The following is a 27,911-nucleotide window of genomic DNA, read 5'->3' on the forward strand; positions in this document are numbered from 1 at the left end:
CAGGTAAGAAGTCATAGATGTTCTTCAGAGTCTTTCTCCTTTTATAAAGCAATAAAATTTTACATGTCAGGGTGTAGTTTGTGTTAACAAGTAGCACAGTTAGAACTATATCACCCTCTGAGAAATATCCCATACATGGAGTCAAGCAAAGAGAAGTATTTTTCTCCTAAGATGAATAAAACTATTTTCTGGAGACACATTGTTTGTGATCTACCAGTTATATTCCACAGAATTCATTTCCTATTTCAGACAGTCCAGTGGAATTCGTCTGGTGCTATGTCATTTGGGAAATCTCATTTGAATGAGACACTTCTCACATCAGTCCTCAGCCTGGTTTTGGGCTGTTTTCCTGCTGGCCTTTATGGGGATCTCAGTGATAAGTCTTTGCTTGGATGCTGCACCACACAGCACAACAGGAGCAAGAATTTCAAGCAGTCAGAGAATCATAGTAAGATGTTAGTAAGAACCCATTGCTCTAGGATGAAAAAACAAAGCAAACAAACAAAAAATCTTGGACTTTCAGATCTAGAGGACATTCCATGACTTAAAAAAACTATATTTGTCTGTGTAAGAAAAGATTATAATAAATATCATCATGAAACTTCAGATGACTAGTTGCACAAGAATGATTATATTGAATAATCATTTTCTTCTTTTAGCCTAATATTTATATGGTGTTCTTCAGTGAAGAATGATGAGAATAAAGTTCATGATACTTATGTAGTAATTTTGCTTTTTCCTGTCTAATGTGATAAATTCAGGTGAGATTGGACTAAAATGTTGTACAAATGATGAACTCAGTCACCTAATATTTACTTGACAAGATTCTTGCAGAAGTCATATTTCTAGAAAGAGGTCTTCAAAAATTTACATCACTGTATCACTTTTCAAAATTATAATATAGAGACTTATTTTTGCTCTTTCAGTTTTGTATATTTGTGGGGTATTAATAAATTAGCTGCCTCTGAGGATGTGTTTCGGGTTAGTTTATTATCTTATCCTATATATTCTTCCCTCTCTCATCAAACTGGAAATGAACTGGGGTTCTTCATTCAGATTTCCTATAAACTATGGGACCATTATTTTTCAAAAGACAAGGAAGGAAATGTATAAAAATAAGCTAATTTGCTTAAATAGCAATTATTATTCTGTTCTTTTACTGTGAGTTTCTTAGCTATTACTTTTAAAGGTACAGCATTCCATGCACAAACCTGGACAGTCTGCCTTTTGCACAGTTGTGATCCAAGTTCTAATAGATGTGTTAGTGGCACAAAAAGTGTGAGGCTATACAGGCAGTCAGATCATAATTACTCAGATGTAGATAACAAAATTCCCACTCTCTGATGGAATTAAGTAGAAAGCAGGATTAAATTGGATCTTAGCCATATGATTTTCTAAATGAAAACGTCAAATAGTCCTCAATATTACAATCTCTTATAATGTAGCACTGCATCAAGGCAACTAAGCATATTTAGATAATTATGTTACAATGTTCAAGTGCCCCGCTCCCATTTGGGATTTTTCAGAATGGTAGCACTTTATGTTTGTGCTTCTCTCATTTGGTGTTGGCACATGGAAGATATTAATGAAATGCATTTTAACAGGCTTTCACAGTGGTGGTGACCTCCATGATCCCAAAGTATTTCTTTTCCCCTTTGATCTCACGTCTTTACATTACTCTAATGATAATTTTCTGTTTTGAAGAATTGAAATAAACTATCATATGGAAAATATTAGTGGAATGACGGTAACTTCCCTCTATTGGATCTTTTCATCAAAATTGATGAATTAATCGTATTTAATGTTTGGTCATTAGCCATGAGCAGTTGTGTCTTGACATTGATAGTGATTTATAGACCCTTCCTTTACTAGTCTGCATTATGTTTCGAAATTCCTAGATGTTTAATTGCTTCTCAGTTTTATGTAATGACTTTATATATATTGGGATGACACTGCATCTCACTCGAATGGGTGAGATTGAATAAGGATGTAAATGTCTTAGCACTATATCATCACATATCCTTGGCATTGCCAAAACCCTATTTTCCTCTCCACTGAAAAAGAAGGAGGTTTTATAGGCTTCTGATCACAAAATGAAGATGCAAAGATTTGTAAACCGAGATCACAGGCACAACAGTCTTAGATAAGTGTCCGTGTCTTTATAATTTCTCATCCTTAATTATTCAGCTACAATTAACAGTGGTTGCAATTGAAAGAACTAGTAACCTCTGCTTCTGCTTCTGAGTTCTGAAACTCAGAAGAGCTTCATTTTAAGTCCTGGCTTGCTTCTGTTTAAATTTGAGTTATTTTGAGCATCCACAGTAGTCCGCTGTTAGAGAGAACTATTTGGTGTATTCCATTATTGTACTTTAATTCAACAAGCTTTTAGAGCAATTGATTGTATTCAACAAATGTAGCTGCATCTTGCAACAAAAAAAAAAGAAAGAAAGAAAAAGAAAAAAAGGCTTTCTGGGTGAGGCCAGCACATTTTAAGTGAAATATCCCCTATATCCTCTGTTCAAAATGATTTTCCTCGCAAGTCTTAGGCTTACTACTGTGACCTTAGCAACGGGCAACTTGAATGTTCCAGAGAGTGACTTGACAATGAGCTTCCATTGGCATTTTGATCCTTTTCTGCACTGGGTTTCTTTTCCCATTATTTAGTGAAATTACAGGGATGCAGAGAGAAACATGGAGCCTTGCTTCTCATTGGTGGGTTACAAATGAAGCTGATTGACCTCTACTACTTGGTCTTGAGGATTTCACAGCAGGCATCTTGGCAGCTCATATATTGAAGGTGGGGGAGGGGGCACAAAGTGGATAATACGTGGAAAATTTCAATCCAGAATTAGTGCTATTTAGATATGGTCATTTGCTTTAAAAGATTATTTCAGACTTGAGTGGGTGTTGGGATGGGGAGGTGAGAGGATGGGAGGGTGGACAGGAAACAGGAAAAGTGCTTCGAACCTGGAAGTCGCATCCAGATGGTACATATCTCACTAGATAACGTCAAAATGCTGTGACAGGCTCATGCTTTCCTTGTGGAGTATGTGCCCTTTAGCAAGAACGCAGCCTGCTAGGAATCAAAACACGGGCTTATTTTTTATCAACTGTTCTGATTTTGAGCAGTTTGGTGGGTCTTGAGTAGCAAAAAATAGACTTTAATGTTAGCACCTTACAATGATTAATGAAGCATGTTTAATTGGAAACTGTGTTTTGTTTCTATTTTCATGCACCTTTGAACTGAAAAATGATGGATTTCTAAAAATTTTAGTATATTTATTGTCCTTTGTCAACACATATTGGAGTAAAACCTAAGAACAATGGTACAATAAAACATGCCCGTTACTGTGTTTGTTATTAAGAATATAAACGTTTTCAACAATGATATCCAAATCCACAAAGTGTTTTCAGATACAGGCCTATGAATGAGTTACAACCATATCATAAAGCTCAATAAAAGATACCGTAACATGATTTTGAAACGACAAATAACACCATCTGGAAAAGAAGACGTTTCTCCAGAAACTCGCTGTTAGGCTTTCCATGAAAATGGACGGTGGAATTTAGTAGTTTAAATAGTAGGTTGAGGACTGATGAACTTGGCCTGTATGCTGGCTTACTCTGTGACTTTGAGTAGTGTGTCTGCATGCACTTGGTTTCATTTCTCTGACTGCACATAAATTCCAGTATGAACTGCTTCTCCTCCTGTTCCACTAGGCTGATGTGAGCCTTATCAGTTCTGTTTCTATCGTCGTTTAAAAGCAATATGTCACATAATTTTATACAATGTCCTTGCAGCCATGATTGTGCCTGTGGGTGAATGGCCAGGTGCCTCTTAAGCAAGAGTAAAGCAATTCTTCTATAAAGGGACCCGTATTGAGCAAGCGGTACTGCCATGCACATTTCATCACCTAATTTCAGTTACTCCTCCTTATGATACTCGAAACGGATATTGCTCTTCTCAGTTCACTTATCGAGTCCAGAGAAGTTAGGAGGGAAGCAAGAGTTCTTTCTTCCCAACCTCCTCCAGCAAATATCATGTCAGTGAACACCTGGGAAAGAACAATGTGAGACTATTCTAAAAGTTAGCGCTGTTTGAAATTGACTGAAATAACTCTATGTCTTTTGGGAAAAATGAGATTGGAGAAAATGTGTCAGATTTGGATTAAAGCTAATCGATTGACTTATTTGGCTATTAATTGTATCTATACTATAGCATAAGCCTAGTGAATTTTCTTTACTTGAAGATAATTGCCCATTTACAAGTATTAAATGTATGTTATTACAGGGATAAATTATTCAGAAGAAATTTTTTCTGCAGTCTTCCTATGTTGGATCAAATAAAAATATTCACTCTGTGTAAACTCTATGAGGCAAAGTTCTTGGCCTGTATAAAAACTTAGTAAATATCAATTGACTGTCTGAATACATGAATAAAACTGTATCTGCTCAGACTATATGCAATTTAACACTGTGCTATTATCTAGGTAATTTGGTCGGTGTTGGCTGTTGTACAGGATAATTTAGTGTTAATCTCTCTTTCATTACTTTAATAATCATCTGGCGCTACCTGGAAAATTACCACAAGTTTGTAATTCTCTTGGCTGCCGTAGACGGCCTTGAAATGAAATGATCTTGACAGTTGCCTTGATGGCCCCAAGTCTTTGCCATCAAAACATCATAATCAGTTATACACAATTTGTGGCTGTAGGCACTCTATTTATGGCCAATTTCAACATTTGTTGTCTAGAGCTGGTGTTGCCATATTTGAATTGAATGCACTTTTGCTTTGTGAGGTAACTGGGGGGTGGGGCTGGAAAATTAGATAGGCTTTTTTTTTTTTAATGAAGCAGGTAAACAGAGAATTTGGGAGAAACACATTCTATTCCACACCCAGTCAACATAGATCAAGAAAAACAGCACGTGTTTGTTTTTTCCTTATCACAGTTTCCTTTATTATCATTTATGGGGATAATTATCATTCTGGCAAACAACTTTGTTTGATTACTTCTTTGAATCTGTTTTTAATTTTCCTTAACGGAAGGCGTTCTTACTAGAAGCAGCCAAATCCTTCAGTATTCCTCAACAGTTTATTCTTTTTTCAATTATTTTTAAGGCAGAATCCAAACACTTCAGCTTTTTAAGTATTTTAAGAATTCATACATCAAAGATTTTTATTTTCAGAGGCAAATATAGATAGCACAAAAATAGCTTACTATTATTTCTGGTAATACCCCTGAAATAGCTATAACACTATCCCTCAATTTTAAGATAAAAAGAATGGAACCTATACTTAAAAGACATAACATTTTTTAACATGGTAATTAAGAAAATTTTTAATAAGTTTTGAACTCAAATATGCTGACTATTAATGATCATTACATCTTCTATAAGTCCTTCCTTAAATTTCTTTCAGCTTTTCAAATTCTAAACATATTCTCTACAAAGAAAATTGGATTGTAGTGATGGTTGCACAACTTTACAAATTACTAAAGATCTTTGAATTGTACACTTGAAATGAATGAATTTGTGATGTGTAAATTGTACCTCAATAAAGCTGTTAAAAATATAATAAAGTTACCAATATACAAGTGTCCTTTGTGTGCTGGCGTTTTTTGCACACTAGAATTGATAATTGGATTGCTAATTAATGCTACTTTGGATTTGAAATGATTAGTTTGGTGTGAAGGCTTCTAAAGCACTATTTCTGCCCTTACAGTGATTAAAGCAATGGTTCCACACCACCCTCCCTCCCCCGCCCACATTCCAGTGTTCTGTAATCATCCATTAACAGAACGTTATTAAAGGGACCAATGCTGGTGAAGATTGAGCGCTGAGATGCATTCTGTTTCACTACATTGACATTTGGCTTCTTAATACTGTCCTTTGAGCACCTTGTGAGTCTTGCATGCCCTAACGAGATGACCTTGAACTTCTTCACTTAGTTCTCCTGGCTTTGTAAGCTTCCTCCTTGCTGATGAGGACCATTGCCCTTGGGTAAATAAAAAGAAAATCAGATTTGGCTTATCTTAGTAGGTTTTCAGGGAAAGTTAAAAAGACTGGATAGGACTGACCAGGTTTTTCTCATTATGTTTCTTGTTTGTTTGTGAACTCCACAAGGAATAAAAATCTAAAACATTTCCTGCAGTGTCTCACAAAGACCCAACAACTGTGTTGTACAGTATGTCAAAGATTTTCATTTATTTATGGTTGTTTTAAAAAAAGAAGAAAACAACTCAACTTGTTCTGAAGGAAAAATAAGTCTGGAGACAGCCTTTCAAGGTGAGCATTCCAACATCACTCTCACCTCAACGAATTATTTCAAAGAAAACTCAGTGAAATATTTTCCGGCTAAAGATTACAAACTCCTCTATACTCATGTCCTGGTGAGATAGAGACTTTGTACATAAAATTTTATACACAAGGCCCTTTGGTTACATACCTAGTCCAGAATTCTCTTGTGACCATGGTCTTGACATCTTGCTGGTGTCTGTGCACATTGGTAATGTAGGAGAGGAAGACATTTCATCTACCCACTGTGGGTTCTTCTGACCAGAGAACAAATTAAATTCACATGAGACAGAATAGCAGGAGAAAATTAAACAAAGCTTTATAACATGTATACATGGGAGAGGTCAGGCAAGCTGAGCAACTCGCCAAAATGGCTGAAGCCCCCACCTTAAGTATCGTCTCAGCTAATGACAAAGGAGGATTTTGGGGGTGGAGGGAGAGTCCATCATGGGAGATTACCACACAAGTATAGTAAACAAAATGCAGGTTTAAGTCCTTGCCTTTGGTATTGATTAAGAGTTTCTAGAGATAAAGTCATCCCCTTTCTTCTTCCTGGTACAGAGAGGGAGGGACCTTTACAGATGGAGAGTTCCTTTACAATGTAAATGTCTCTTAACAAAAGGCACGCAAGTTCCACTCCTCAGAGCCTCCTTCCCTGTCCCAGCCCCAAATAATCCTCATGCCAAAGAGACATATTTTGGGGTGGCCAGTGCCAGTCCCCCACAGTAACCTCAACATATTTATTAACAGCTTTATTGAGGCATTATTTACATCTCATAAAATTCATTCATTTTATGCATATAATTTGATGATTTCTAGTAAATTTATAAACTTACCTACCACCACCACAATCTAAGTTAGAAAATTTTCATCACCCCAGAAAGAAACCCTCTACCAATTAGCAGTCACTCTCCATTTCTCCCCATTTACCCCCAAGCCTCACTCCCCAGGAAATTAATGTATTTTCTGTCTCTATACATTCACCTATTCTGGACATTTCCTATAAGTGGGAAATGTGGGCTTTGGTGACTGGCTTCTTTCACTTGGCGTATTGTGCTCAAGGTTCCCCTATGTTCCAGCGTGTATCAGCTCTTCATCCTTTTTATTGATGAATTGTATTCCATTGTAAAGACACACAACGTTACATTTATTCATTCACCAGCTGATGGAAATTCAGGCTGTTTCCCCTTGGGCTGTTATGAATAATGCAGCTATGAACATTCATATACAAGTGTTTGTGTGAACATATGTTTTCACTTCTCTTGGGGACATGGCTAGGAGTGGAATTGCTGGCTCATACGGTAAATCTATGTTTAGCATTTTAAGAAACTGTCAGACTATTTTCCAAAAATGACTGCACCATTTACAGCCCCAGCTGCAGTGTATGAAGGTTCCAGTTCTCCACATCCTTGTCAAATTGTCTGTCTTTTGAATTACAGTCATGTGTTGCTCAAAAACGAGGATACATTCTCAGAAATGTATTAGGCGATGTCTTTGTTGTGTGAATATCACAGAGTGCACTTACACAAACCTAGATGGTATGGCCTACTACACACCTAGGCTGTATGGTACTTATCTTATGGGACCACCGTCTTATATGTGGTCCGTCATTGACCCAAAAGTCATTATGTGGCACATGACTGTATATTCATTCTATCAGGTGTGAAGTGATACTTTATTGTCATTTTAATTTGTATTTCCCTATTCATGACTTCAGCATGTTTTAAATCTTCACATATAAGAATATATATATTATGAATTTGTGTATATAATGTGTCCAAAATAATCCAAAAACACTTTTAAAATCAAGAGAAGAGTGAAGTATATACCCCATAACCCTTCATGACTAAACTAGTCTAGTTTCTCCTACAGTGTGTTCAGTCCATCAAAGCTGTAACCAAAATAAGGAGGTCTATTTAAACAATGGTATTTTTCCACTACTGGGGAGCCAACTCAGGACTAAAACTTATATAACTGTCACCTAAGTAAAGTCATCTTTGAAATATATTGAGATATATTTCAACTGCTGAAATTTAGTATAGCAAAAGCCATAAACAATTGCAGGGTAATAAACTCCAGGATTTAGGTGAAATATTTCTTGTTTCCCAATGAGAAGCCAAATAAAATGTTAGAAAATATTAATAAACTTTGCCCTTGCCTCCTATAGGCAAAGCTTATCCGTAATAGACAAATGAGGGAGAGAAGCAATTGTGCTGTGTTCTCTCTGGCCTGAGTCTCTCCCACGATTCATATATTTTCCACTATTCACTCTTCCTAAGCATTTTGCTTTTTCATTTAGGCAAACTTAGGCTCTAGCTGTTACTGTCCGGTATGCCATCAATTGCCCAGGTATCAAAGACTATGGGGAAACTATAGGAATTATGAGCATGGCTTTCTTAATACAAGTATTGCATGATTTTTAAATTGGAGAATTTCTGTCTATTTCCTACATCAGGGATTCCTGAATCCCTATATCGTTTGACTCTTGTCGGCGTGAACTGAACTGTGAAGTTAATTAGTATTTTCAGTCCATTTCAAAAATGGCCACTTAGAAGGCAGCAGGTCAGGGCAGATTGTAGCTGCATTGGGTACCCCTTCAGATCTCTTTTTGTATATAAATAAATGTGTGTGTGTATAAAATGTATATGTATATATATATATATACACACACATACATATATACGTGCTTGTATGTATATTATATATTTAATTAATGGGTGGATACTATACACTACACTGAACAACTAGCTTCTTTTTCGTTAAGCCTATTTTAGATAACATTTCATATCAATACATCCTTTTAAAAAAGAGCTGTATAATATCCATTCTTTGAATGCTGTATGTTTTTTAAATCAGTCCCTTGTTGTTGGACATTTAGAACATATATGTACTCACACACATCACGCTTGTTGGATAAAATCAGAGAAGCGCAGAGTCAAAAGGTAAGTGCATTTTTAATTTTGATGCATAATGCCATATCACCCTCCTCAAAGCATGCACTCCCACCTTCTGTGTATGGAGGCTCACATTTCTCCATGCTCTTACTAATGTGAGCTTTGTCAAACTCATTCTGTGCTGATTTGATGGTATTCTGTCTTTATGTTGTACAGGACTAACTTTGCCAATCTATCAAGATCACTAGTGTTTACCGGAAATGAGAGGAACAAAGGAAATAATCATTAATGCTTCATCTCTCGTATTTCAGCCACTCTTCTGCCTATGAGGGAGGTACCAGATTTCCTGTTTTATAGCTGAGAGTATAGACTCAAAGAGGGTAAGTTATTCACCTAAAGTCCCAGAGCTCTCAAGAGTTGATCACGGACAAAGATCACCTTGACCATGATAACATGATTATGATTCTACATCATATTCTAACATCTCTTCAGTAGGGAGAAGTGCTTCCTCTTCTGCGTCATTCCAGTCTACACAGTTGGGGGCTGTCACTAAGTGGACCATTTTCAGTCTCATAGGTAAAGATTCTCTGTACCAGCCTTGCTATTGGGACCAAGGCAGACATAGCACTTGTTTTAATCATCTTGGCAGGCAGTGCTGTCTTTTCACTGGTACTACTACTGGAAATATTGTGGGTGCACTCAGCTTTCCTACCATCAACTTAACCTCCCACAAAGGAGTGACTGACTCTGTGAGATTAAACATGGACACAGGAAGATAAGAGCTTCCTTAACAGACCACAGAGAGGAGAAGAACATCACATGATCATTTTCTCTATGAATGATCAGCCTAATGACAACCAAGCCTGTGTTTACATTAGAGAGTATTTTAATCAGTCACTCCCCAAGTTTATTTTGTCAAAAGTGGCCTCATCTTGAATAAGGGGTTTTCCTCCTATGCCATTCTCTGAGGAAATGTGAGCTCACACAACAAATGGATCTCACTCCTTTGGGGATTAACCCTGAGCTCAACTCCGTGGGTTCAGATATGCTCGAATCTTAGATGTGCGGCTCATTGGCTATGTGGCCTTGGTCAGGTCACTCCAGCTTCCGGAGCCTCAGAATTCTCTTATCAAATAGACATCACAACATCTCCTCAGAGTACTGTGTGTACTGGGATAACACGTGCAGTGCACTTGGCCCAGACCATGAGAAGCATACAATAACAACTTCACAATTCTCTGCTCCCTTTTATTCCTGCCTCTTGTGGAGGGAGCCCCAGACTCAGGGAAAGAAAATGAAAGTCATTTATGTGGCTCAAGGGAACTGGCAGAGATTTCTAGAATGTGGTTTTAGGAACTATTTGGCAGTAATGGTGGTTTGGTTGGTGAAAGTGGAAGTGGAGTGTGTGTGTGTGTGTGTGTGTGTGTGTGTGTGTAGGTGATAGATTTCAGATAAAAAGATAGTAGATAGGTTTTAAAAGCATCTTTGACCAGAGAGAATTGTTTTTTAGTTTGTTTTAGAGAATAGAGGCTTTCAGGTTCCAGAAAACATAAACCCAGAATAGATCCCCTGTGAAAGAAAGCAGAATAGACATCCAAGATCTTAAAAGATGATAAAGAAACATGATTTCAGGTCCTGATGTGCCTTCACCCCCAGACTGGGTGCCAGCGGTCCAGGGCAGGGGAGGACCACAGCAGGCAGACCAGTGTGCTAATCTGATGGGGTTGGACATCAGAGGTGCAGCCAGGAAAGACCAGGATGTCAGGAAATCCAAGAATAGGGAGTGAGGATGCCTCAACCTAAGCCGAGATTTCGAGTTAGAAGAGACCAGAATCCAGGGAGGCCTGGGCTTTGAAAGGCCCAGTGCACTGTCAGCAAGGATGTGTCTTGATAACATGCCAGATGCTCATCCAGGGCCAGAGTCGATCACGGTGATTTGAAGAGTTGGGGGAGGGGAGAGGCAGACTGGGTGAAATAGTGTAAAAACTGGGGAAGGAGAAGATAAAAGAAATAAGAAAATGTGCTGTTTGAGCTTTGGAAGATTAAAATCTGGTAGAGGAGACCAAATCTAGATTACTGTATCTATCTATCTATCTATCTATCTATCTAAAAATCTTTCTCCAAAAGCAGAGAGAACAGAGTAAAGTGATAATGAAAAGCATAATGGGGTAAATCAGAGAACTTTCTGGAAGAATTTGACTCTTGAAATGTTTGTCCTAAAGGAAATAGTGAATGGGAGAGGGAGGCATAGAAGTGAACGGCACATCCTCACAGCATCCTTTCCTTTCTCTGAAGAATTTATGTCTGATGTGGTCTGCCGTCAATGGTACCACCAGTAGTGCCAAAGGCTGCAGCTCTGAAGTGCTCTAGGACTTTGTTTCTTTTTCCATAAGATGATATGTGGCCTCATGATCAACAGGTGACTTTCAATTCCAACATTCTTTGATCTGAGACAGTTGACACAGAGGCTGGAAAAGTGGCTCTTGGGAATGTCAAAATTGAGGGAGGTCTGACTGCCTGAGAAAGGAAGGAAGACTCAGCAGCAAGATGCTTGTCCATGGCCAGGGACACTTGTCCAGGAGGAAGGGGGGATGGATGTTGGAGTGGGGGTGGGCTGCGTTGCTTTTAAAATCCTCAGTTCTTCAGAGAAGACACATTTTCTGAGGTTTTCAAAAAAGAGAATCAACTTACAAGAATCTTAAGAAACCTTTAGTAATAGAGATAGACTATTTCATTAACCCACTGGGCTGTAAGTTCTGTGTGTCCCCAGAACCCAGGCCAAATACGTCTCTGCTGGTTTGGATAAACGCATTGTTTGTTGGTGCCATCGACATAGATTGAGTTTCTTATCCATCAGGATGTATATATGCACACCATGCTGAAACCACCATACATTTGCCCTTTTTTTTGTTGCTAAATCAACCAGCATCGTCTACTTAATAGGAACATTCTCATGAAAAGCCTATGAGCTATGTGTTTTGTGCTAACAAAACTACACTGAATTCTTTCCTGAAAGTTCTGGCAGCAGACTTCTCAAAAATTCTAAGCCCATATATTTGAAAATAAAAAATACAGCGTAGGTGAGAGAGAGTGTGTGTTTTTGTGTGTGTTGTGATAAAATACTACAAAATTCTGCATATCCAGAGTGGTCTTATTATCAAGTGTTCATTATCTAAGTTCTTGCCAACTTGCAGTTATGTAGAGAAACAAAAGACATCAACATATTATTAACTAATGAGCTAAACAATTATAAAACTAGCACTCATTCCAATTTTCCTTTGTGCCTAACTCTTAAACATCCAATTATTCAGTGCATATAGATTGCAAAATGAAGCTGAAAATCTTGTTAAAAAATATAGGCTTTATGAATTTGATGAAAAGGAAGGTTGGTGAGCCGTTTCAACTACATGCCAAATCATTGACGAATGAGAATCTGGCACAACTCGCCAATTAAATTAAAGAAGAAAAAAATACGCAAAGCTGACTACAGAATAGTTATTTCAAAAGGGAATAATTTGATTACATAAAGATTAAGCAAAACTCCTGGGAAAATTGGTGAAGCTTTCAAATATTTTTGCAAACACAACCCTGTCTATAATTATGCTACAGAAGATAAATATGAAGTGAAGGATCTTTCAAGTAATCATAAAAATTTTTCTGAGAAATAAAGAAAAACCGAAATTACTACTACTTTCATTTTCTAGAATCTGTACTAAGAATATAGTTCTAACAACATAGTTGCATTTGAAATCTAAATTTAGTAATAATATATAAAGTGAAAGAAACATTTTATAATTCATGTCCTACTTTTTATGATAAAGATTCAACCTGAAGTGGATTTTAAAATAAACTATTTACTATGAAGTTTTGGTTCCCATTCAGGCACCAATAATTGTCACATAGTAAAATCCTTCTGTAATATATGATTCTTGTAAGAAGTTATAACAAATCAACAACAAAACAGAAAGAGAATGACCACTCAGAGAATCCACCATTCACATTTTGCCTTATAAATTCTCTATTTTTTTCTTCCATGCAAATATGTTCGTCTAATTATGTAAGCAGCATTCCATCATCAGTGCTTTTAATCTTTCTTGTTCATATATGCTATTTCGTTTCCCCAAATATTTTCCCTGTGGAACGTTTTCTTAGTTCTTCATATTTAAGAATAGCTCTGTGCTAATTTTCTGATCTTCTCCAGAGAAAGCAACAGATCCTGGGGCAATAAAATTTACTTATTCTAACGTTGGTTATGCTCCCCATTTATGAAACATGAACAGCAAACTGGTTGGCCACCTTCCAGGGCAATGCCCCTCAATTTTTGTTTTAATTATTGCCCCTTAACGAGCATTTTAAGATATCTTTCCCATAATTTTCCACCAATGACTTTTAATCCTACAGATACACTACGTATCTACTTATATACTACGGCTCTGGGGAGGGTGTATTAGTTTTCCATTGCTGATGTAACAAATGACCACAAATTTAGCAGCTTAAACACACAGATCTGTTCTCATAGAGTTCTGTGGAAATAGAAGTCTGACTCGGGTCTCACTGTGTTCAAAGGATGTGGTTGTCAGGGCTACATCCCCTATTGAAATCTAGGGTAGAATCTGTTCCAGCTGTTAGATGCTACCTCATTTCCTCGCTCATGGTCTCCTTCTTCCATCTGCCAAGCAAGTGTTGCATCTCTCTGTGCCTTTCTTCCATAATCACATCTTCCTCTTCCACTTTTTAAGGATCCTTCTGACTGCGTTGGGCCCACCCAGATAATCCAGGATAATCTCCCCATTTAGAGGTCAGCTAATTAGCAACCTTAATTCCATCTACAACTTTAATTCACCTTTGCCATGTAACATAATGTGTTCACAGGTTCCAGAGATTAGGGCATGGACTTCTTTGATGGGACAAGGCTGAGGGTAGGGGGATCATTATTCTGCCTACACAGAAGATCACAGACCATTGTAATATCTAAAAGTTTCTTGTCCCCCCCAAGAATCAATGTTCAACCCCTTGGGGGCAGTATCACCGCCGCTGAGAATAGATGCCCTAAGAATCAGCTCTTCTATCATCTCCTCTCTTCATCTGTGGGCTTCCAGGCCAGTGTTCAATATGCCTCCAGACAAGAAATTCTAAGTAAAGTATAAAAACTTTTCTAAATACGCATGTGCATCTTAATGCACAAATATTTTTCAAAATAAAATGAACAACACCTATATTTTTTTCAATATAGAAAAACTCTTTGTTGACCCAAACATCATTGCCCACGTTAACAGCCTTTTATTTATCCAGTGAGCCTAAGAGGCACATAAAAGTGTCAAAAAAAGATTTCTGTATGTCATCATTAGAAATCCTAGAAGCCAAAATTTAGATTGGGAAAAAGCGATACATATTGAAAAGTTTTTTCTAGATTGTTCAGTGTTTCTGTCTCTTAAATCCACTTTCGCTATAAATAAGGTAACGGTGGGACTTCTTCTGAAATATAGAAACCACAGTGAAAAATATGCAGTCTCCAGGGAAATGATCAACCGAGTTGTTTCCTTTTTTTGACTGCAGGTATTGCTGTGGAAGCAGCAAGAAAGCTGACGTTTTAGGCCTGAAGACTTTCCCCACTGAAGTCTTTTTCTTTTACAAAAGGGCCTTGACTCAAATCATCAGGTTTCTGTTCCCTCTGTTCCACCAATTAGTGGTACCTGAAAATCCGATTCAGTTAAATTTTCTTGAAATGGAAACCTAGGGAAAACCCCTTCTCTTTTCAAAGGAAACCTATCTGAGCCCACTATCAAAGATGCTTGCACTCTGGGCTTCACGAGAGCAGAAACAGACTCACAGTGACGGTGTCTGGAAAATGAGACTCTCATAAAGTACATTTATGTCTATTTAAATAATTTACATGGGAAGGAAGGCACTGATTCTGTGTATTGAAACTAAAATCACTTCCGATAGTCAGAGAGAGTTTTCTCAATAATGAAGCTCCTCCATTTTTGTCTCTGCCATTTTGAAGTCAAAGGATTTGGTGATTCCCCACGCCCCAGCTTTAAGATGATATTATGGAAAAGCCACAACTTCAGCAAGAAAGAAGCCATTTCTTAATTAAATTGTGTGATAGATCAAGTAGGTGTTCAATAAGCTTGGCTCATCAACCCCCTTAAGCCTTAAGCCCAATCTTATATCTTTTTAATATGGAGCCGTACCTAGGCTGTACTGATGCCATGGGTACCAGGAAACTGCTTTTTATAGCCCAATTATCCCCTAAGACCACCCAAAAAATGAACAACCCTTTGCTCATCTACTAAAGAATAATATGTTTTCTGAACTAAGTAGCCAAAATGACCCATTAAACCCTTTTACTTGTTCAAATAGGAATAGTCCTCAGGTCCAAAACATCAGACAACTTCTCGTCGCCTCCATTGCCAGTCCTACTCCTGATCAAAGTTGCCGCTCCTCTGGACTTTTCCCAAAGACTCCCAGCTCCAAACCCAGCTTCCCCACTCCTGCCCTTCACAGTTCTCCATGGCAACCAGAGGCATCCTTTTGAAGTGAGATAATGTCACTCCTTCTAATAGCTTCTCAACTAACTCAGAATAAAAATCCAAAATTCTCACCTTGCCTGCCATGTCCCTCTGAGCTGCCAACCAGCCTCCTCCCCGACATCGTCTCTAATCACTCTTAGCTCCCTCGTGGTGTTCCAGCCACACAGACATTCTCACTTTCCCTAAAACATATCAAGCATGGTCCTGCCCCCGGCCCTTTGCACTTACTATTTCCTCTGCCTGGAATGGTCTTCCCCCAGATATCTGAATGGCTCATTCCTCCACTTCACTTAGACCTCTGCTTAATGCCACCATTTTAAAGAAGCTTTCTCTGACCCCCTTATTTACATTAGCACTTCTCTATCTCTCTCTCCCTTTACCCAGCTTCATTTTTCTTCCAGGCTTCTATCTCCCTCTAATATATCATTATTTGTTCATAAACTTCACATCTCCTCTCACTATAATGTAAATTCCATGAGATTAGGATTTCGCTTCATTCATTGCTATATGTCAAGTACCTAGACCTGTGCCTAACACATGCAGCTCAGTATATATTCTTTATTAAGAAAACATTTAATGAGCATCTCCTATGTGCTCAACACAAGGATGGCTCTGCTATGAGGAGGCCATATACAAATAGCAACACCACAAAGGAATGAATGCATGGGGTGTGCACACGATGGGAGAATGCTGACTGAATCAGAAATCACACAACCTGGGTTCAAGTCCAGTTACGCAACTTAATAGGTTTGGAACTTTAGGTAGGCTCATCTGTAAAAATGAAATAAATAATTTTTGCCACACCAAATCATTGCAAATATTAGATAAGGTAATGTCTATGAAAGTGCTTAGCATGGTGCCTAGGAAAAAGAGGAAGATCAAAATATGCTTGCCTAGCAAAGGAAGAAACAAAGTAAGCAGCATGGAGATTCTAGTCGGAACAGTGGCTTTGCTACAGGCCACTTTTAATGTCCTTTTATTGTAGGGCCATAGTCAACGTATTCTTGTGGGGTGGGGTATGGTACACACTTGAGGCTGAATTACATTTTCTTTTTCTCAATTTGTTTTTTTCATTTCAATCTTTTTATAGACTCTGGCTGAATTCTTCATTTGGAATTCCACTGTAGTACACTTAGAAATGGAAAAAAAAATTCTGCAAATGAATAACTGAATTAGTCCTTATTGAAAGAAGGGAAATGATTTAAACATATCTAAAATTTTCACATCAAGCTCCAGTTCTCCTTGGAAATGCTTGAATAATGCAATAAAGATTTAGTCAAATTTAAGGGAATCTGAATTCTTCATACTTACAAGTCTATAATTCTCCTTTCTAGGTATCGAGCATGTTGGTTGCCCAAAAGACAGTGGGGGCTAGAAGGGAAAATTACTGTGTGTTTGGAAGTATCAATGCTCGTGATGCAGACTGCTAATGGGGTGGAAATGTTGGTTTCCAGCATGCGGGTAAAGATGAGATGACTAAGTGAGAAAAAAAATGATAGCTGAATTCCAGACATAAAGGGGAAAAAAGTTAAAACCCAAGTGTTTCAAATTTCCAAACAGTATTATGATGCGGGAACTTAGGTTGAATTTTCCTAAAAGAAATTGAGCATTTACCAAAGGACCTGGTATAATTTTTGAGGGTGTGGGCATACAGAGGATTAAGGGTTGAGCAGGGTAGAGATAAAGCAGGAAGGGGTAGAAGTGTCAACAGTGAAGGAAAATAGAAGCAAGAGGATACAAATAGAACATTTGTCACATAAATTCCAATTTAGTGCCCAAATCACAAGGATTTGAGAATTGAATAATGTATAAGTCAATTTGGGCTGCTGTAACAAGATACTATAGACTAGATGGCTTAAACAACAAACTTTTATTTCTCACATGTATTTCTCTCCTGTGGAAGCTGGAAGTCCAAGATGAGGATACGAACATGGTTGAGTTCTTGGTGAGGGGCCTCTTCCTGGTTTATAGATGGTAGACCTCTCGCTGTGTCTTCACGTGGCAGAGAGAAAGATCATCTCTCTCTATTTCTGCTTAGAAGGGCACTAATCCCATTCATGAGGGCTCCACCTTCATGCTCTAATTTATCTCTCAAAGGCCCTACCTCCAAATGCCACTGGAGATTAGGGCCTCAACATATGACCTCTGGGTGGACACAAGCATTCAGAGCAAGTAACTATCAAGTTGAGGAATCCTTGCTCCATTCTCAGAGTCTGTGACTTCTTGAGTTGGTAGCCTCAGTACATTAAGTGTGTGGAGTGTTTGACCATTAAAACAGACTCAGGCAACAGCCTTGCTAGAAAAACCTCAAGCTGACGAAAAGTGGTATCGTCTGGGCTTGAACCCATGGTTTTTGACTTTAAATCCAGGGCTGTTATGATGCCTACAGGTGTTTAGGAGAATCAGACAAGTAGGTCTGCTGAGAAACAGTTGAGGCCAAAACACATTTATACTCAAAATGGTGATCTCTGTTGTTGAGAAAGACTGAGGGGATGGGTGGAAGCTGCTGGTTTCATCCTTTTAAAGTAGTTGCTGGTTTTGAACAGCAAATCCTTCTCCATTAGTAGAAAAACAGATGTAGACTACTAACAGCATTTCCCTCCTGGCATTGCCCTAACTAACATCCCACCACCATCACTACCGGCCGTAACCTTTTATTTCAGCCATGATTATTGGTTAAGTGCAAGGTACCTTCCAATGTGTTCCTACTCCCAACTGTCCTCATGTCCTCAGTGCTCCACAGCATGAAGCCTACTTTCCAAATCCTTTAGCATCAACTCCTTCTGCTACCGTTTGCAGCTCAGAACCTAAGGGGTTCAAAATTCATGCCTTTTGACAGTTAACATCTTGAGGTACTAACTGTTGCATATTCTCTCTTTTATTACTAACTTCTTTCAGAAGACAGAAATCCCCGTAAGTATCATTTTGAAAGATCTAGTTGTCTGATCATGACTAAAAGTGGAGAGTCCAATGTAAAGAGGACATTTTATTTTTTATTGGAAATAATTTGAAAATAGCCTTAGAAAACCCTTTACGTAAACTGAATGAAGTGTCTTATTAGAAGGACACATTTATTTTCTATCTTTATTAACACAGCTGACCAATAGTTTCTTAGCAGTAGTGTGTGTGTGTTAACAATTCATGCTAAGAATATATTTCTTGCTTTATTATTTCCTGACATGGGCAATCAGATAAGACTTCCAGAATTTGTACTATGTAAGTAACATATATTACTTATCTTGATGAAAATTTCATTTCTGATTGTATTACATTCATATGGAAGAGTTTTATGCACTTAGGGTTTTAAAGTTACTTCTTGAAATGTTCTCTGGCTTTTATGCTAGATTATAGTAACAAATAATAGCTACATCTGCATTAAAATGTACCAATTAAACTATTATGCTACAAATGGATTCTTCTGAGTAGAACAATACAAAATACATGGTATCTAATTTTCATATGGGCTGTTAGAACTTTTTAAACTTGCTAATATTCACAAATGACTATTTCCTTCTTTTCAAACAAATAAAACATAATAGGCAGAATCCAGAACATCAGTTACATTTAATGGTATCATAAAAGCATAAGCTCTGTTTTGAGCTGTAATAACCACAAAAAAAGAGAAAAATAGAACACGCTCAACAAACAAACAGCTCCTATTTATAATTTATTACTTTAATCCATTTTATTATAGGTTCATAAAATAATGAATTGTTCCTTCCACAGTCATAGGAAGAGTTGTCATGTAAAATTATTCTAGAAAATTTCAAAGTACAGCTCAGTATCTTAGTTTGGAATGGTACATGACTCTAAGTTAATAAATTGGGTTCATTTTACATTTATGCCTTCGTGGTTGTAAGGGGTCATAAGGATTCTTTTATCTTGCTTGCTTTTTTCTTTTAAAAAAGTCCAGTCATTTAAGAATTGTGGTACTTTCATCAAACATGTATATAACTCTTACCAGTTGGTAATAAATGTATATGCTTTGAGCAGCAGTCTAATCTCAATCGTCTGCGTTTGGCTTCTCATAGAGTTTTGGCTGAAAGAAATACTAAAAAATACTAAAGAAATACTAAAATACTAAATACTAAAGACATACTAAAGACACCCCTTTATTTAATCAGGTTTACTAGCAGTCTCTGCAGTGCCTCTTCAGGGCAATATACATGTAACAGTAAATCCCTATTTTCTTTGTAATGTGCTCTGAATGGTTGTGTCTGAGGACACTTCCCCTTTGGGAAATATAAAGCACATTCACAAAGATAAAGGGGGAAAAAATCTGGTGGAATGCTGAAGGTTTTGAATTTGTTCCAAGACTGTACCAACTCAATTTTGATTATTTTCGATACTCTTTGTTGCCCTCTAGTTCATTTTGAAACTACACTTTTATCTTGGTAATGCCCTCCAGGCAGTTCCAAAGAGGAATTAGGGTCATCTGCAATTATGCAGTTGAGGGAATTCTCTTCTCAACCCATCCTATGCTTTCTCATCCATTGCAATTTTCTCAATTAGACATCACAGTAGAAAATTCTGGAATTCAGATTAGTCTGGCTGAAGCTACAATTTTATTGGTTATGAATTGCCTTGAAACTCTGAAGAATAATATAATGGAAAGATTTTGTGTGCCAATTTATTGCCACAATGCCACATAACACTTTGGGGTCACAGGGATCTTGACATTAGTTTCTGGAATCATTAGTCTGAATCTTTTGATCTCATGGCTCCAGCTTTGTTTGGGTTTGTGTTATTCTGGCTTTATGGGTGCTGTTAAGATGAAGTTAAACTATATCATTTAAAGTTTTCAATTGTCATATTTCTCCCGTATTATGATGTGAAATCAACAAGTAGGCAAGAGAGCAACATACAAAGAAAAGACTAAAAGGAAATGTAAGAAAATAGTCACAATTTTTCACTAAGGGAAGGTAATGATTTTTCCCTATCTTCTACTATTCTGTCTTTTCCCAATTTTCTATTAAAAGAAGTAATCAATTTTATAATAGTAAAACAAATACTGATTTTGAAAATCATACTGTTTATGAAAAGGAATGCTTTTAGTCTTTAGAGATACATACTGAGGTATTTGTGGGTGATCTCTGCAAATTCCTCTCAGAATTGTTTAGAAAAAAAAATAAAAATTTAAAACAAGTGAACTATTCTAAATTAAAGTAGATAAGGATACAACAGCTAAATTCAATGTATAATCCTTTATCAAATCCTTGATTAAAAAATGTTATAAAGGACATCACTGGGAAAACTTGGGAATTTTGTATATGGACTGAATATTAGAAGATAGAATTGTATCAATGTTAAATTTCTGGAGTGGGATTATTGAATTATGGTATGTAGGAAAACGTCTTTGTTCTTAGGTGATAAAGGCTGAAGTATTTAGAGGTGGAATGTCAAGATATCCACTGACTTTTAAATAGGCACGAAAATAAAAATGAGAGAGAAGTAAATTCAACGTGGCAAAATGTTAATTAATGAATCTGGGTAAATGACATGCCATTGTCTTATTCTTGCAACTTTTCTGTGGGGTTAAAAATTTTCAAAATACAAAATCGGGGGCGGAGGACACACTGATATGTGTTTTTAATTTAAAATATCTTTGCTGCTAAGAAGAAAAGAAGTAGCTTGTTTTGCTTAAATGTGTAAGACTGGCTTTCCATATTAATTGAGGTGGATTAATCCATTAATCTATATTAATCCAGGTGGAGGTAGTTCATTACCTTTACTTATTAGCTTTATTACTATCAATTTCATTCTGTGACAGGATAGTCAAATAGAGCTATTAGTTCAAGTCACTGAATTTGAATATTTATGAAGGGTTGCTCTTTGAGCACTTTCAATTAGACAAAATAGTTTTGGGAGTGCCAGATCTGATTTTTGCTAATGGACAGGTAATTTAGGGTACTTTAGATTCAAATTACACGCCCCCTACAATGTAGTTTAAATGTATATTTTCTGAAGTCGTGTCTTACTTCTTAACTGTCTAGAGGAAGATTGAGAAATAAGAAATGAAAATGGGGGACATACTGTTTTCAAAGACTCCATTTAAAATAATGTGCTTGTTTTTCCTTTCAGCTCACATTTTGGATTCTGATGCAACATCCCAGAAATACCTGGGCCATCTATTACAGCTCAGGAACAGGCACAGCAATTCCAAAGATCAGTAGGACCATCTTCCTGGTCATAAACTAGACTGGTTGGGATTTTTCACATTATAAATCACATACCACATGAAATAAGTAGTCTATAAAATTGTTAAGTAGCTTTTAAAAAGTGCTGATGGGAAAGTAAGCTTTCAGAACTTTGAAAACTTTTGCAATGCTCAGAACAAGCGAGAGCAGAATACTTGTAGCCTACATTCTCCAGGGTGCCACAGGAATGGGAATGGAAACTCCAGTGAAAGGAAAATAGTTGTCTCTCTGTGGATCTCTGGGCTCCCAAATCACTCAACTTCCCTTCCCTTTGCAAGAACATCTGTGTCCTTCACCGAACTTTTCCTATTTCTGGTGCGGCACTTCATCATACTTTTGGCATGGCTGGTATAGCCCCCTCTTGGTTTTTATTGCAACATCCATTCTGATGCTCACACTGGGGGCTGTGGATGGCTTGAACCGAGTGGTTCCTCTCATATTACCATCACTCACAGGCTTGCTGGTGGTCACCATTATTTGTCCCTGGTGTCATTTCTCCTTCTTTGACTGTTCATGTTGATGGAGTTTGTTCCTCACTCCCAGTGTTATAAACTGTTTATTGCATTTCCCAACAAGGTGATCTTACTCTGCTAGTTGATGTTGTTTTTTTTAATATTGCTGTAGTTTTTGTTGTTTTATCCTCCCTTCAGCTAATGACTTTTCTTTATTTTCCTCTTCAGGTTGAGAAAATTCACACCGGATCCTATGATCAAGGATGTAGGACCCAGCATGATTGCTCAAAGCACTTGTCCCTGCTAATAATGAATCCGCAGTCTAGGAGGGCTCAAATGTTTAACTCCCTGCTTCCTCAGAATGAGTGACTTTCCCACCCCATACTTTCAAAAGTTTTCTTCTTGGGCCTCAATAATTATTTCCCTTATTCTCTTATTTCCCTGAGGAGACTTATCAGGAACTCTATGAACAAAGAGCTCCAGGAAGTCTGCTAGTTGCATTTATGAAATGGATAACCTTTTCAGAACTCTCAAGAGCGGCCCAGTAAAGTTGCTCCGATAATTGTTCTTTCAAAAGGACAGAACTCTCAGGTATATATAAAATAATGGACTTAACAAGGTGAATGTTTTTAAGAGATAAGAAAATTTGCTTTGTTGAGGATGCTGTCTGCAATGAGCTAGAAGTTAAAATTGGTTGTTTAGTTTCTGTTTTGTGACTTTAGGAAAATATGTAAGTTTGTATACTTCCATGACTGCTCTTCCTTTCATTCATCATTTTTTTGGATGGATATCATGCTGATCATGAGGATCTTGTCATATAGAATCACAATTTACCCTAAGAGGAATGAATGGGCCATCAGAGTCAAAATTACCTTGGACTATTAGAATTTTAAGAACATTGATAGCCATTAAAATATAATAAAATTAAACACGAAACTTCAGTGGTAATGTGGCCAGTTGGCCAGTCTGTTTAATCTCTAAATAACAAATAAAATCATGACTATGGAAAATTAAGATTAGTAGCCATTTTTATTTCACTGCTTCCTCTTTTCTATGCAAAATTAGTTTTGTGATGCAAATCAAAATCTGTCTGGCTCCAAAGCCTATATTTTCCACCACCCTATTTTAATTTTTTTTAGAGGACAAGGAACTCCACCCCCACTTCCCCACAGTGTCTTAGTCTGATCTTAGAAAAAACTCCTTAAATGTACTATGTCCACGAGCACAAACAGAGGAAAAGAAGACTGAAGGTACACACTTCTATGTTCATGTCTTTTTCCCATTGGACTGTTTGTCTTTTTCTTCTTTTTTTTTTTTTTTGAGGAAGATCAGCCCTGAGCTAACATCTGCCAATCCTCCCCTTTTTGCTGAGGAAGACTGGCCCTGAGCTAACATCCGTGCTCATCTTCCTCTACTTTATATGTGGGACGCCTGCCACAGCATGGCTTGCCAAGCAATGCCATATCTATGCCTGGGATCCGAACCGGTGGACCCCGGACGACCAAAACGGAACGTGCGTGCTTAACCGCTGCGCCACCCGACAGCCCCTGTTTGTCTTTTTCTTATTGATTTATAAACATTCATTTATTCTAGACCTGTGCTGTCCACTATAGTAGTCATGTCACTATTGAGCACTTGAAACGTGGCTTGGTTGAACTGAGACGTTTTGTAAATGTCACATAAAAACTAAATTTTGAGGACAGTATGAAAAAATGTAAACTATCCCATTACTAATCTTATATTGATTACTCATTGAAATGATAATATTTTTGATACATTTGGATAAATAAAATACATTGCTAAAGTTATTTTTAGTCATTTCTTTTATCTTTTACATGTGGTTTGCATTATATTCCTATTGGGGACCACTGCTCTAGCCTTATACCAATCTTTGGTGGGTAGCAAGTCTGTGTGTGTGTATGTGTGTGTAATCTGCCTTTTATTCTCCTTGTGGTGTGTTTTTATGAGAAGAAGAGATGGCTCTTGTTGCAGAGCAGAGATTGTGGGGAGCCAAGGATTGAATGAATCCCAGAAAATCTTTGGAAAAACCACTGGTGGATAGGATACGGTGAGCAATGGCATAGAATTGTCAAAGATGACTTCCTGGGTTTCTAGCTGGATCATGGTGCCATTTATTGTGATGAGGAAACTGAGGGAGGAATAGGTTTAGGGGGAAAACAGAATGTTCCATTTTTGACCTATTAAGTTGGATGCATCCAAGTGGAGTTATAAATTGGGTAAATGACTCTCGAGTGCTCATATTCTCAATTCCTCTTGAGCAAGAGAATGAGGCTTGTCTCCATTAGCTACTGAGATGTAAATGACCATCATACAATGGCCTATAAGCATAAGTATTGATTCCTCATCCATTGTGGAACAGTTGAGGTTCAGCTGAACTGGGCTGGGCTTGGCTTCTCCCTGCAGGTTGCGCCCTGGTCTATTCCATGTGTGTTTATTGTAGGGTTCAGGCTGAAGATGCAAGAAACCACAGAGGAAACTTTTTGTATAGCAGTCGTAGGTAGAGAATATCTTTTTTTACAACTATGTCCAGGAAATTCTGAATAAAGTAGATACTCCATGATTTCCTATATGTTAGCTAATTTTCTTGCCTTTTAAAAAGTAGTGGACCTGAGGTTCAGTGAGATTAAGATATTGTCTACAATAGAAACTGGCAGAGTAAAATGTGAGCCCAGATGTTTCATACATCAATGACTATATGCTATATTAAGGAGCTCTTATATTTAAAGCAGAATGTTGAAAGATATGGCTAGCTGTGGGCATTCCTAGACTTCAGCACTTGGACTGTGATGAATGCGTTTTTTTCAAGATAGTCCTTACTTTTATCAAAATTTTAGTCCCATATCAGTAACTTTCTGGAATCTCAGCAGCGACTGGTACATATGAACTGGTGTGCATTGATGTATGACTGATCCCACACAGACTGTGGGACATAGACAAATCACAGTGACATCAAAGGAGATCCTAAAATTTCTATGGAAATACAAAGAACCTAGAATAGTCAAAATAATTTTGTAAAACAAAAAGTAAAGCATAGGGCTTACACCACCCAATTTAAAAGCTTACCATAAAGCTGAAGTATCAAGACAATGTGATATTGCTGTAAGGTTAGAAATACAGATCAATGGAACCAACTAGAGAGTCCAGGAATAAATCCACACATATACGCTCAAGTGACTTTTGATGAAGGTGTCAAAGTAACTCCATGGGGAAAGGATAGTGTTTTCAGCAAATGGTGCTGGGACAACTGGTTATCCTCATGTAAAAAGATGAACCTACACCTTTATGTCACACTATTCACAGAACTTAACTCAGTATGGATCACAGGTCTAAATGTAAGAGTTAATGCTATAACACGTCTAGAGGAAAACATAAGAGACGATATCTGTCATCATGAATTAGCCAAAAATTTCATAGATATGGCACCAAAAATATGATATATCAAAGAAAAAAATGGTAAATGGCACTTTATAAAGAAAAATCTGCCTTTCAATAGGAGTCCATAGACTGGGAGAAAAATATCTGTAAACACATATGTGTAAAAGACTCTCACTCAGTAATAAAAAGACCTACTTCTCAATAAGAAAATGAGCAAAGATAGGAAATAAGCACATGAAAGATGCTCGACATCATTAGTCCTTAGGGAGATGAGACACCATTACACACCATTTAGAGTGGTTAAAATAAAAAAGACTGACAATACCAAGTGTTGACAACGATGTGGAGAACTTGCAACTCTCACACATGGCTGTTGGGAAATATAAAGTGGTACATTCACTTAGGAAAGCAGTTGGCAGTTTATTTAAAAGTTAAATTATCACTTACCACATGATCCAGTAATATTCTTATACATCCACCTGTATTAATCTTTTTAGGGCCGCCATAACAAATTATCATAAACTTAGTGGCTTAAAATAACAGAAATGTATTCTGCTACAGTTTTGGAATCCCAAAGTCCAAAATCAATGTGTTGGTAGGACAATACTCCGGCTGAGGGGTGTAGGGGAGAATTCTTCCTTGCCTCTTCCAGCTTCTGGTGCCTCCAAGCATTTCTTGGTTTGTAGCAGCATAATTCCAATCTCTGCCTCTACCTTCACATGGCCTCCTTTTTGCCTGTGCCTTCTCCTCCTCTGTCTCTTATAAGGGTGTGGTCATCAGATTTAGGGCCTACCCTGATAATCCAGGATGATCTTACCTCAAAATCTTTACCTTAACTACATCTGCAAAGACACTTTTTCCTAGTATGGCCACATTCATGGGTTCTGAGTGGAGATATCTTTTGGGGGGCTATCATTCAATCCACTACACTATCCAACAGAAATGAAAACATATGTGTCCACAAAGACTTAGATGCAACATTATTCATAATATCTCAAAATGGAAACATAAATGTTCATTCAGAGATGAATGGATAAACAATGTGGGACATCCATAAAACGAACTCTCATTAAACAGGAGTGAACTACTGAAACACACAAAGCTATGGATAAATCTCAAAACGTTATGCTAAATGACAGAAGACAGATCGTATCTCTGCATATTATGTGATTCCATTTATATGACATTTCTAGAAAAGCCAAAACTATGGAGGCAGAAACATATCAGTGGTTTCCCTGAGGCTAGTGCTGAAATCAGAGATTGACTACAAAAAGGCACTAAAGTAATTTTAGGGTGATGGAAGTGCTATAAAACTGGATTGTGGTGATGACTGCACAACTCTTATAAATTTTCTAAAACTCATTGAACTGTTCACTTATAATGGGTGAATTTTATCATTTGCAACTTATAAGGCTGTTAAACTGAGAACAGGTTGTGGGCTAACACACCAGTACCCGTTCTCTTTCATAGCCATGGCTCCTCAGTCCCGGATAACAGAAAACAAGACAGATATTTGGCTAAGTCTTAGGAGAGTTTATTGTGCACATGCTGTATGTCACTCTATGCTGTACATCACCCCACGAGAATCAGGAGAATATAATTTCATACACTGAACCATCATTTCCACCACCCGTTATTTAATCTTGTCACTATTTGGTCATATTTGCCCCCATCTTTGCTCCTCATATTTATGTGCAGAATCATTAGACAGGGCCAGCCCTGTGACTAAGTGGTAAGTTTGCGTGCTCCGGTTGGGTGGCCCAGGGTTTCACTAGTTTGGATCCCAGGAGCAGACCAAGCATTGCTCATCAAGCCGTGCTGAGGCGGCATCCCACATAGCACAACTAGAAGGATCTACAACTAGAACATACAACAATGTACTGGGGGGCCTTGAGGAGAAAGAAAAAGAAAAAGAAGATTGGCAACAGATGTTAGCTGAGGTGCTACTCTAAAAAAATATATCATTACACAAATAATATATTGCATCATTTTTCTTAAGATGTAACATATTATAGCCGAATAAAGCCCTTCTTGACTTCAAACCTGGTCCTACTTTCTCCCTCCCATTCCTTGAGATCATGAGCTTAGTGTTATACTTTATATTTATATAAATATATTTACATATAAATGTTGATTTATATTATT

This window comes from Equus asinus, chromosome 29 (assembly GCF_041296235.1).
Source record: "Equus asinus isolate D_3611 breed Donkey chromosome 29, EquAss-T2T_v2, whole genome shotgun sequence".
NCBI classification, from domain to species: domain Eukaryota; kingdom Metazoa; phylum Chordata; class Mammalia; order Perissodactyla; family Equidae; genus Equus; species Equus asinus.